We start from the raw sequence: 13,724 nt of genomic DNA on the forward strand, positions 1-13,724 counted from the left end.
CAATATAAAACTAGATGTTTTAAAAAGTTGCTGAATTACTGTCCCATTCTTGGTCAAGTTAGACAAAGCCCACGTGATTCAACAGACACCATTTCATTTACAGTTCTTTCTGACATTCCTTTAGTGTATGTGTGTGTGTGTTTGTGTGTGTTGTTCATTCTCAAACAACCAAAGAAAATATTGAATAAGAATGATTTGTGACTTAGCCCATACACTCAGTGTGATAACTTTTGAATAAAGTGTAGTGCAGTGAATTTGACCAGAAAGACAGAACAACAGAGAGAAAAAGGACTAATAGAAAGAAAAAGCCTATGTTCAGGACACTTTGATGTGGTCCAGCTGCCTGGCCAGGCAGTGTGCAAGAGTCCCAGGAGTTCCAGATCCTCGTTAGCCAGCTGTCAGAATACTACCAGAAAAATCAGCCTGCCTGAATGCTTTTGTTGTGATGCATTCTAATTCTGGTGTGCCACACTTTGTTCTGGCCTCAAAGTACTTGAGACAGTTTCAGGACAATCTTGGAGACGGAAAACATGGCTGGGAAGGTAGCATTTGGGGAGGTGGTGGTAGATAGGTTCTGTCTGGTAATTTTGTATCCTAAGGGGCATATTTTTGCTATGCCTGTTTAGTCGCCAATTCCCCTTATTGTAGTCAAGGAAGAGAGGACAGGAGATTCAGAAATATTAAAAATGCATGGACAAATGTTCTCATAAAGAGACAGTAAAAGTCAGGATCTGTGGGAACCAGGAATGGGAAATTCTTAAAAAAGAAATTATGATAATCTTGTAAGACAGTTAATAATCAGAAGCAGGAATGGGATTATTTAAAGAAAGAAAGAAACATTGAGAAAGAAATAGATGAACAAACATCCAATTTTCTTCATAGTAAGTAAAGCTTCCAAGGTCATTTTTCACATTTTGTGACAGAAAAATTCATCTGTGATGTTAGAGCCCCTTACACAGGAAATTTTTAGACTCTCTGATTCTGCATATTCTGAACATTGATGGTTCCTCTCACATGGCTTGGCCCTTTAGAGATATTCTTGTAACCACATTTCTTCTGCTAATCAACCCGGCAGGCTTTGGAGGTTATTAACACCGGCCTACTTTCAAAGTCCTGAGCTGAAACCCCAGGGTATCCAGTTGTAGAGAAACCGAGAGAGAAGAAATGGCAGTGTTTCTATCTCTTTATGGGGAAGAAATCATCTCTGTTAATTAAATGAAGAGTTTGAAAGGTGCTTGGAGAATTGTTTGTAGCTCTCCTGCGGACAGAGTTTTCTTTGTCATATCTTTGGAAGTCAAGCTTCCAGTTCAGGTTTTTCCTTTGCGAATTAAAATTTGAACTTTTGTCACTAAGGAAAATTAAATTTTTGCTATCAAATCTCTAAGTATAAGTAAAAATCATAGATCTCAAATGTGGATTTGGATTATCTATCCTACTCATTTAATTAGAACTCTAAGGAAATGGTTTAGAGATCAAAAGTAGTGACATATATCATAGTCAAAAGCCCAAATTTTAACTGGATTTTTTAACTGTCATTGATGTGATCTCTTTTTGATTATCTGCTACAAATACTGCGGGTTGAAACTGCTATGTGCAGTTAGCTAGGGCACCAAACCCTGAGCCTACTACAGAGTTCGTTTGTGTTGCTGCAGGGTGCTGACTTGTTTATAGCGCATTACCATTTTGCCCTTTAAGGAGAATGGAAGGGCAGCTATGCGATACCAAAGTAATTCTTCCACTGTTTTGCTGAAGAATGGAAAGAGCTTGCATTTTGGAGCCAAATCTGGGTTCAAATTTCTGCCTTCTTCCTAGTTGTATGGACCCTAGGAAGGTTGCTTATTTCTTCAACCCTCATTATAAATATGAGAAATTTGTATACTGGTTGTATCATCTGAGACACTGCCACGTACCTGGTAGGCAATTTTTAAATAGTAACTACTTTATTATTTAGGCATTGATTATTAAACTATTGGCACTTTGAATCTTTTCTTAGACTTGAAGTCTTCTAGTGATCATATACATCTTCATTCTTGACTCAGGTACTTAAGGATTAAGGCATTTGGAAGAGATGGGTTTACTTTACTGTGTCTTCAACTTATTTGTATGCAAATTTCTAGGCAGAAGGCCATTACATTGTTTGAGCACTCATTATCTCCAAGGTCATCTTCTCAAACTGCACCCCTCTTCCCCAGTACACTTCTTATCAGGGAGAACTAGATCTGATTTGTTGTACTATTGCACAAAATGTTGCTGACTTCTTTTCCTTCATCCTCTACCTCAGAACTCAATACAAACCCTACTCAATACCACCTCAGAACTCAATACCACCCCCACTCCACTCACACAGTAGACTGACAACTTCTCTCCTTCATAATCTCTTTCTAACTGCTCTCTTTTGCATTTGGAGTCCCTAAGTTAAACTCACTCTCCCCTGGCTGTTGTCACCTGCATTGATATAAATAGTAATTATTCAAGGTTACATAAGAGTACCTTTTTAATAGCCTCTAATTCTTCCAGCTGTTTTATAACTTGGATCCTGCCAAAGACTTTTAAAGTTGCCTCGATTCTTTTCACTTGAATATTTAAAATACGTGAAACAAAAATTTCAAACAAAAATATACTTATGATATTCCATATTAAAATCGTTTGTTTCTGATGTTGCAATTATGTATCATGCTTCAACTAGGTAGTAAATGTATAAATAAAGATGCCTGTTTTTGTAGTGCTGTAAAAAATAGAATAAATTTAACAAGGAAATCAATTCTGGTTATTGACCAGACTTTGGAAAGGGTCTGTATAAAGCAGGGGTTGGCAAATTATATCCTGTCAAATCTGGCCCACTGTCTCTATGGGGCTTGCAACCTAAGGATGGTTTTTACATTTTTAAATTGTTGAAAAACATCAAAAGTAGACGAATATTTTTTTAAAAGTAGAATAATATTTCACAATACATGGAAATAATATAAAACTCAAATTTCAGTGTCATAAGTAGTGTGTTGTTGGAACAGAGCCAGTCTCGTTTGTTTCCACATTGTCTGTGGTTGCTACTACGCTGCCTCAGCAGTTGAATGGTTGCAACAGAGATTGTATGTATGGTCTACAAAGCCTAAAATATTTACTATCTGACCCTTTATAAGGAAAGCTTGCTGACTTCTGATCTAAAGGCTTCCCTGTATTATCTATTTTATGATTTGCATTATACTTTCCTAAGTATTTAGACTTCTTCCATGTAATTAAATGATTTGTCTAACACCCAATGTAGTGGCAGAGCTTGGGTTTCACATATCTTTTCAACAAAATTAACATTTTACATTTAATGAAAAAAAAAAAATGTTCATGTTAGGAGAAGAAAAATGTTTATTTTAAACATATAGAATAATTTTTCTCTTTCATCTATCCAATAGGATTTATTCAAACCCAGGGATTTTTCAAGTAATTTATAAGGACCTTATCCTTGGATTATTTACAATATAATAGATTAGGAAATAAATACATTCATGAAATAACTGGTGAAATATAGAGTGAATCCATGCTCTCAAGCTACAGATTTTGTACACACATGCACAGTGAATGCAGCAGAAAAGGTAGTATGAAATGAGGTTAACCTGGAAAAAGAGTTTAAGAGTAGTATTTTCCTTCCAACTTTCATGATGAGTGATTTTAAATTTTGTCATAAAAATTCAAAATGACATCAAACATAAAATGGAAACTGTTAAACTAGAATAAATCATTTTATGTATTTTCTTTTATACTTATCTCTGAATAAAAGATACTCAATAAATGGTAGTTGTCATTACTATATGATTATTTTCAATGGAAAACAGAGAGAAAATTCCTGTAGGTAAGGAAAGAATATTTGAAGAATAAATGATGTTTTATAATTATATAAATGGCATATATTATCATCTTATAGTTAGGCATTGACGATCTTCTTTTGGCTGAAACTCAATCTGATGCGGTATAAAAAACTGTACTGTGGGCGGTGGCAGCAGTTGGGAGGTGGGGGGAGGGCCGAGGCAGATGGGAGGAACATCAGCGCTGGGCATCCCACTTCTGGAAGCTTCTCGGTGTATCACACAGCCAGTGGGCACCTGGCGGGCGGCCGCCTTGCAGCTAAGATGCCCAAGAGGAAGGTCAGCTCCGAGGAGGTGATGGCGAAGGAGGGCCCCAAGAGGAGATTGGTGAGGATGTCAGCCGAATCTGATCCTGCAAAAGTGGAGACGAAGCCAAAAAAGGTGGGGGGAAAGTATAGTATTCAGACAAGTGCAAACAAAGGGGGAAAAGAGGAGCAAAGGGAAAACAAGCTAAAGTGGCTAACCAAAGACTTATACCTGCAGAAAATGGAGAAACTAAAAATGAGAGTCCAGTCTCTGATAAAGCAGAAGAGAAAGAAGCCAAGTCTTAATTAATACCATATATCATGTGTTATCAGTGGTCCTTGTCTCCCTTCTTGTATAATCCAGAGGAACATTTTTTTTTTCAAAGATTTTATTTATTTATTCATGAGAGAGAGGCAGAGAGAGAAAGAGAGAGAGAGAGAGAGAGGCAGAGACACAGGCAGAGGGAGAAGCAGGCTCCATGCAGGGAACCCGATATGGGACTGGATCCCAGGTCTCCAGGATCAGGCCCTTGGCCGAAGGCGGCGCTAAACCGCTGAGCCGCCAAGGCTGCCCCCAGGGGAACATTTTTTTAAACTGTTTTGTAGATGTAAGTTTTTTAGTGGCTCTAGAATCATTTTTAAGAAGGAGAGAATTCCACCTCATCCCATTTTTTAAGTGTAAATGCTTTTTTTTTTTTTTAAGAGGAGAAATCATTTGTTGGTTGTTTCATTTTTGGTACACCCCCAAATAGTGGGATATTGAATATGAGAGGCTTTGATTGTCATGGGTGTTCTCTTAACATCCCATGGACAGGGTAGTTTTTATGTCCTATAATACCAAGCATACTAAATGGCAATTTGGAGTCAGTCGTGCATTTACTGTCTTGGGCATTTTAAATTACTTCTATCCTCGAGCTGTTTTCAATAGAATTGTTTCCTAAAGAAAGCCACTTCTTGATCTTGGCTCTCCCTGTCAAAATTTTGTGGACTCTGAAACATCTTAGTCGTGGTAGTCCAGTTTTACTAGTGACTTAGTTAATGTGCTGTCCAAGACTGAAAATTTGCATATGTAGTGTATACTATATTAAATTAATGGGACTTAACAATATAAGTCCCCCCCCCCTTTTTTTTTTTAACAATGTAACAGTGCATTGACAATTGAAGATATTGGTACTTGATCAACTGTTAAGGAAAATTTGCTTCCCAATTTTAGCTGGAAGGTCATTGGAAAACCTTTTATTTATTTATTTATTTTTAGAAAACCTTTTAGAAAAGAATCAAATCTATGTGATTTTCTAGATTTTTGGTACATATGTTAAGAACTATATATGAATTGAAGTGTGTGTAGTGATCTTCAGAACAACCAAGGAAAACCCTCAATTTAAAAAAAAAAAAAAACGCCCCTATACTGTAATGTAGCAACAGATATTATAGAAGCTTTTTATTAAGGGTAATTTGAAACATATGCAAAAGTAGAGAGAATAGTATAATGAACCCTTTGTGTAGCCATCACCTAGCATCAACAATTATCATTTTCATTTTTAAAAAGCCCCACCTGCCACTGGATTATTTCAAATTATGTGCCTGTAAATAGTGCCTATATGGATTTCTAAAAGGTAACCACTTTAAAAAATAACATGATTATAGCTAAAAAATAATATTAAGTCAGCATCCACATAAAATACATACATCTGAAATTAGTCACCATGTCTTTAAATCTATACTTTCTCTATCTTTTTTGTCCATGGAATATTTCTTGAAGAAACCAGAGCATTTGCCCTGTAGACATTCCTGCATTATTAATTTTGCTGATTGTACCACGCTGGTGTTATCAAACACCAGTTTGATAGAGGATTGAACCAATTCATGTTCAGTTTTAGAACAGTTTTAGAATACTTCATATGAGGATCCATCAGGAGGCCAATGAATATCATGTGTCTTTCTTTTTATGTTTTAGGGGACTTGATGATCATTGCCTAGATCCATTATTTAATTAGGGTGACATTATAATTCCATGATTTCTTTTTATTAGTTGGAAAACTATAAAGGGAAGCTTCTCATCTTCTCTCACACACATATATATTAAATGCACTACTTTATGTTTTCAACAAATTGCAGTTACTATTTTTATTATTGCTCAAAATGTTCCACTTAAAAAACCTTTAGTTTTGGATAGTGGGAGTTTAGCTACAAAATTTTAAATATATTATTAAAAGATTCCCTTAATTTATGTCAGGAGGGTTTCTTATTTTTAATTTTTTTTTCAGGAGGGTTTCTGTGTATGATTTTGTTTAAAGTTTAATTTGAATAGTTTTAATACTTTTTCTTTATACAATGCAATGAGTTCTTCAGTGCTTATCATTATTCAACTGAGAATTAAATATTTCAATTTGAGTTTTGTGCTAGAGATGGCAATCTCCATGCTTCTAAGGGCAACTTTTCTTGAATCCTGTGATATGTCACCTGGGATGAGGCTCCCTGCTCTCTCACTACTTTTTTTTTTCTTATTTGATGTAGCTTAAAGGAGTTGCCTGCAACCAAAAAAGGTTAAGACGGACAGAAATGTTCCTGTCAATAAATAGTAGTTTGAAAATAGATTTGGTTCTTGCTCTGACTCTGGTACTAAGTAAGATACAATTTACCAAATTGGTCTAAATCAGCATTTTCCCCAATGATATCCCTCAAAACCAGAGTTCTGTGGGATCCTTTGTAAAAAGAGCTTCTTGCTCAAATAAATTTGGGACATATTGTCTATAATTTTCCTGTCTTGGTATGTCACTAGGCCTGTTAGCATAAAAAGTGCTGAGAATTTTACGGAAAAGAAATCCATTTAACTTGGAATAACTGTGGGGCGTCTGGGTGGCTCGGTGGTTGGGCATCTGCCTTTGGCTTGAGTCATAGTCCTGGGGTCCTGGGATCAAGTCCTGCATCAGGTTCCCTTGCGGGGAGCCTGCTTCTCCCTCTGTCTATGTCTCTGCCTCTCTCTCTGTCTCTCACGAATAAATAAATAAAATTAAAAGAAAAAAAAACTCGGTATAACTGTGTGCTTTCCTAAGTCTACCTGGGCACCAAATCATTAACACTACTATCCTGTGCCTCTGAGTTCCAAGGTGCACTCTGTGGGAAATGCTGGAATAGCTAATGTCCAGATCTCTCTTAATTCTGAAAGTTAGACTGTCATGATAAAATGTTTCAGAAATCAAATTTTATTTCTTCCATGTGGAACCTGCCTTCTTCGTCTTCCTCTGCTCAATCATTGAAGCTGACATCATCTCATTCCAATTATCCTAGGGAACAATATTCTTGGATATTAGACTTTGGGTTGGATGTGAATTTTGGTTGCAATTATTTTCTGAAGAGACCTAGAGAAAAGGAGGTCTGGCTTTGTCAAAGTAGATAAAGGGAGACTCTTAGGAAGATTAGTGTAGTATTGCAGTATTATATAATTAACTTAGAAAAATGAGAACTTGAAGTCATACAAAATAGAGATTAAAACCTAAAACAGGGCAGTCATCATGGAAATAGAAAATGGAAGAATGGAGTTACTCTTTATCGCCTGGCAGGATTTTGACTCCAGCACACATATTTAGCATCATCAGGGCTTTTGGTTTATAGACCTGGAAACTATTTGGCTCTAGCTCTGCCACTAAATGGGTCACCCTCAGTAAATCATATGGGCCACAGCCTCTTTATGTGCAAAGTGAGTATTTCACTAGATGATCCCCAAGGTCCCCTTCTGTTCTAAATCAGTGATCCTTGTGAAACATGTTTAAAAAGCCTCTGTGTTTTATATACTATTGGTGTGTGGAGAAACAAAGTAAAAAAGACTTTCCTTCTTTTCAAGTGTATTTATATTCTCAAGAATCAACTTAACTTAAAATATGGGCTGGAATTTTCCTGAAGATACTGGTAATGCACCTGGTGAAAATAGTGTGGTGTTGGGAAAGGAGTTTAGATAAAAGAAGGATATGATAGAGCTCTATAAATCATTTTTTCCTCTTGTGTATACAAATGAACAAATAATTTGAGGTAATTATTAGCAACAGGCAATACAGCAAATATTCTGAATGTAAATAATTTTGATTATTTGCAGAAATTAAAAACAGAAAGCACAAGAATAGGTGATAGCAGGGAAAGAACATGGACTCTGGGACAAGTAGAGCATTTGAGATAATTTTCTACAATGTGAGAAAGACCTTATGGGCAGGCTGGGACATCATTTCAGATTTTTATTTTCAATTCCCAGCATGTTCTTTTACTAACCTTTTCCTTTTTAATTGCATTCTCTTTTTATCCAAGCCAACAGCTTCCGAATTACTGTGCTTTTCGTTTCATGCAGTCAGTTTGCAAATAGAGCATGTCTGGGTTTTTCTTTGGCAAAAAGAATTAAAAACAAAAGTTAACTTTGATTCTGTGACAAAATGTCTGTAAACACAGCAAAACTTAGTCATAATCCTACATTAAGTGGCTTTATTAAGCTATCTGATCGTAACTGTGCCCAACATAAAGTTTTAAAGCTCCCTAAAAATATTTATTAGCCGGAAGCAACCAAAGGTAAATGGCCTTAATATATACTTCTATCGAAGAACTAGATACTCCAGATACTTGAGGAAACAAAAGTAGTCCAAGTATTCAATGGCGCTAAATAGAATAACCAATTTTTTATTTCTCACCTCAGGCCTGCAAAACTATTGTGTAAAGTGGTCATGAGTAGTGTCCACTTTTAATATGGTTTTGCAATTCAAATGTTTTTCTTCCTCAATTTTAATCTGCAGTTGCAAATACGACATTTCCCTTTTGCTTGTCATATCCTCAGGGCTTTCTTCTGCCAAATTGTTGGCTCACTACTTTTCATGGTAATTTATAGAATCTAGTTTACTTTGTGTCACCACAGGTTATAAATGAAAATGAAAACAATTTGCTCTTAAGAAATCTTACTGAAACAAAATGCAAATAACATATTGAAACAAACTAAAGCTATTTACAAGAGCAGTGCAATTTAATTGTAGGGGTTGTATTACAACAAACTTCTTTTTTTTAAATATTCTCTCTCTGTCAGAGGATATCCTTCTTTCTATATTTAAATTAACATACTTTCTCTCTTAGGAACTTTTTATCTATTCTTGTTTTTCTCAATTAGTTAGCATCAAGCCCTGGACTATGGTGGTGGAGTTATTCCTGAGGATTTGCAAATCTATCTGTACCAAGTATTGTCACTACACTGAATAACCTGTTTTTCACATTGATGGACTATTTATTTTTATTTTTTTATATATTTTTTTAATGTTTCAAGTTTTTATTTAAATGATAGATTTTTGTTTTAAAATTTTATTTATTTATTTGAGACAGAGATTCTGTAGAAAGGTCTGCTGCTAACCTTATTTTTCTTTGCCTGTAAATTAGGGATTTCTTTTTCTTTGCTGCTTTTAGGATTTTTTTCCTTGTCTCTGTATTTTGCAAATTTTACTATGATATATGTCTTGGTGTTGGCCTACTTTTGTTAATTTTGATGAGAGTTCTCTGTGCCTCCTGGATTTGGATATCTGTTTCCTTCCCCGGATTAAGGAGGTTTTAAGCTATAATTTCCTTGAATGAACATTCTGCTCCCTTTTCCCTCTCTTCTTTTTCTGGGACTCCTATGATACAAATGTATTATGCTTTATTTAGTCATTGAGTTCCCTAAGTCTACATTCGTATAGCTTCATTATTTTCTTTTATTTTTTTAATCTTTTTTTCTTAGATTTTATTTATTTATTCACAGAAACACACACACACAGAGAGAGAGAGAGAGAGAGAGAGAGAGAGGCAGAGACAAGGCAGAGGGAGAAGCAGGCTCCATGCAGGGAGCCTGACGTGGGACTTGATCCCGGGTCCCCGGAATCACGCCCTGGACTGAAGGCAGCACTAAACCGCTGAGCCACACTGCCCTATTTTCTATAATTTTATTGTCTATATCACTTATTTGTCCTTCTGCTTCTTCCATCCTTGCGGTTATTACATCCAGTTGGTTTCACACCTTGGTTATAACATTTTTTATTTTGCCTGACTAGTTTTTTATTTCTGTGGTAAGGGACTCTCTGGTGTTTTCTACACTTTCCTCAAATCCAGCTAGTATCCTTATGATTGTTGTTTTAAATTCTGGATCAAGCATATTACTTATATCTGTTTTGATTAGATCCCTGGCCATGACCTTTTCTTGTTCTTTCTTTTGGGATGAATTCCTCCATCTTGGCATTTGTTTAGGTCTCAGTCTTCTCTGTGTTAGGAAAGCCTATTATGTTTCCTGCTCCTGAGAGTAATGGCTTTATTAAGAGGTCGTATGCTGTTCAGGGCCTGGTGCTTCAGGAATTATTTCTGGTGTATGCTGTGTGCACTCTGCTGCTGTATTTTGGCAGCTCTTCCCCTCAGGTCAGTCCTCTGTGGAGTTTCTCCTTGCCTGCAATGTTTGGACCTTTTCTGGAGTGTGGCAAGTTTTAACTAGATATGCTCTGATCTGCTTATGAAAAGAGGCCTGCTCCTATTTCCACTGGATCTGAAGCTTTGGCACACTCTATGGTCAGTTGACTTGGTGCCTGAAGGGGGTTTGTGCTGGTTCTCTGGGGAAGGGGCCCACTGCTTTGGTTGTCAAGCACACTTCCCTTAGTAAAGAATAACCTGCAGAGTGAAGAGGATGGAGCTTGGTGTAAGTAGCTCAGGTGTCCGCTCTTGTCACTATGCTGCTCACTGAAGTCAGTCTGTGCTGATGAGGAGGGCAGAAAAATGGTGGCTGCCCTCTTGCTCCTACCCAGAGAGGAGAGTCTGCACCCACCACTGTCCAGGAAGCCCTTAGAAAAGAGTGAACAGTCTCTCATCTGTGTCCCAGCTGTCCCTCAGATCCCTGCCTTCACCCTGTGTCCATGTGATGTGCCTATCTGGCAGTGCAGTGCATCTGTATTTTATCTCAGACATCCTGGCTGAGTTTCAAAACTCTAAACTTTAGAGACTTGGAATGGCACACACCCACCCTGGTCCCCAGGGAGGGCCTTGCCATCCTGGGGCTGGTATTGATTTGTTCCAGAAGAGGAATTGCACTAATGCATAGAAACTTAGAGTTTAAAGTGCAGCCAAAAGCCTGAGTTCTGGGCAGCCCCAGTGGCTCAGCCATTTAGTGCTGCCTTCAGCCCAGGTTGTGATCCTGGAGACCCGGGATTGAGTCCCATGTCAAACTCCCTGCATGGAGCCTGCTTCTCCCTCTGCCTGTGTCTCTGCCTCTCTCTCTGTCTCTCATGAATAAATAAATAAAATCTTAAAAAAAAAAAAAAAGAAGCCTGAGTCCAGGTTAGCTGCCTTTGGCAGGTGTCTCTGCCCCTATGTTTAAAGGGCAGGGGAGTGCAATGGCATCCACCAGCTCTCTTGTCCCCTGAGGGGCAATGCCACCTCTCCCAGATGCACTCCAAGAAGGCAGAAATGTCTCTCCCAGTGCATCCCAGGGGATCCTTAAAAGGGGATCCTTCTCCACAGGAGCATTGCAGTGCCTGCCAAACTCCACACCAGCCTTAGTGTGGACTTCTAAAACTCCAGTCTTTGAGCTCTGCTGCTTGTAAAAACTCAATATAATCAGCCCCTCTCATTCTTCCAGTCAATGATTTTGGAGAAGTGTTTTCCTTGTGCAATCCTCAGTGGAATCTTCTCTCTCTCTCACCTTCTCTCTTGCTTCTTTCCATGATCAGGAATCCCTCACCTCCATAGCACTAGCAATTCTTTTCTCCCCACAAATCATATCTCTGCATTTCCTCCCTTCCACTATGTGTCTTATTTCCCTCTAGTTATACAGTTTGTTCTGTCCTCAGATCAATTTCTTGGGTGTTCAGAATGATTTGATATTTATCTAGTAGTGTTCAAAGGATGAGGCAAGCCTAGGGTCCTCCTTCTCCACTGCCATCTTCTAAATTTCCATTTATTTTTAAATATAGCAGAAGTTGTGATTAAATTTCTTTAAAACTAAAATTAAATCATGTAAAATTTGTTCTATTATGCATTTTCCTAATAGGCTTTCAAAGTATCCCCAGTATTTTTTTAATTAATTAATTAATTAATTAATTAATTAATTTTTAATTTTCCATGACAGTCACAGAGAGAGAGAGAGAGAGAGAGAGAGAGAGGCAGAGACATAGGCAGAGGGAGAAGCAGGCTCCATGTGCTGGGAGCCTGATGTGGGATTCGATCCCAGATCTCCAGGATCACGCCCTGGGCCAAAGGCAGGCGCCAAACCGCTGCGCCACCCAGGGATCCCAGTATCCCCAGTATTAAGTAAATATGTTACATGTAAATCTAAAAAGGTGTTTCTCATGCTCCTGGTTGTACACCACTTCTCTATCCAATATGTTGTAATAATAGAATTGAATCAGTCATTAGAAGGATCACTCTGAGTTTCAAATATGATTCTTTTAGAGCAGAGTTTATTAATCATGAGTTCATGGATTCCTGGAAATAACTTGCAAAATTTTAGGTGTATATTTTGTTTGTAGCATGTATGCTGTATGTTTGTAGCATGTTTTTTTTTCTTTCTTTTTTTTTTTTTAAAGATTTTATTTATTTATTCATAGAGACACAGAGAAAGAGAGAGAGAGAGAGGAGAGAGAGAGAGGCAGAGACACAGGCAGAGGGAGAAGCAGGCTCCCTGCAGGGAGCCCGACGTGGGACTCCATCCAGGGTCTCCAGGATCATGCCCTGGGCTGCAGGCGGCGCTAAACCGCTGCGCCACCGGGGCTGCCCTGTTTTTTTTGTTTTGTTTTTTTGTTTTTTTTTTCTGAAGAGAAAATTCATAGCAGTGTTCAATTAACAAAAGTGTCTGTGACCATAACAAGATTGGGAACTTTTTTATGAGGTAAAGAGATGAAACTGAAAAGAGTGAGTATATTCTAAATTACTTTGGAATTAACTATATTTTAAAAATATGAAAAAAAATTCTAAGTCAGCAAGTAAGAAAAGCTTTTTTTTTTTTTTTAAATATTTTATTTATTTATTCACGAGAGTCAGAGAGAAAGAGAGTCAGAGACACAGGCAGAGGGAGAAGCAGGCTCCACGCTTGGAGCCCTATGTGGGACTCAATCCTGGGACTCCAGGATCAGGCCCTGGGCTGAAGGCAGCGCTAAACCGGTGAACCACCCGGGCTGCCCAAGAAAAGCTTTTGTAGGAGAGAGTGGCATATCCCCAAATTAAATTGAATATACTCTTGTAACTGCGTAGAGATAAGGAAAATTCAAGTATACTGTATTACTTATTTTTTTCAGAGAACTATTGCCAGTACTAACCAGTGTTCTTATAATCAACTCACTTTTATTTTGCCCTCTGTGTTTGTAAAGATCTATCCTTTACTAGAAGAAATACTTCAGACTAGAGATGGAGAGGTTGGTTTTAACTTTTCCTCTTCCATTGCTTGATCATTTACTATTGGAAGAGCAGATTGTGATACTTATTTTTAAAATGGTCTATTAATTAAAGATAAATTTTATTGGTTGTCTGATTTTGAACAATCAAGAGAATCAGATGATGGACTGCTAGAAGTAGCCTTCTTTAAATTAGTCACACTGATGTCAAATAATTATGAATTTAATTTCCCTTTGTTTCAATATTTCTACCCATG

General features: G+C 37.4%; 1 pseudogene; it reads left to right on the forward strand.

Moving 5' to 3' along the window:
- The first annotated feature begins 4,118 nt into the window (after positions 1–4,118).
- Positions 4,119–4,442, forward strand: LOC106559156 (annotated as a pseudogene).
- The last annotated feature ends 9,282 nt before the right edge of the window (positions 4,443–13,724 follow it).

The sequence above is a fragment of the Canis lupus genome, chromosome 8 (genome assembly GCF_011100685.1).
Source record: "Canis lupus familiaris isolate Mischka breed German Shepherd chromosome 8, alternate assembly UU_Cfam_GSD_1.0, whole genome shotgun sequence".
Taxonomy (NCBI): Eukaryota; Metazoa; Chordata; class Mammalia; order Carnivora; family Canidae; genus Canis; species Canis lupus.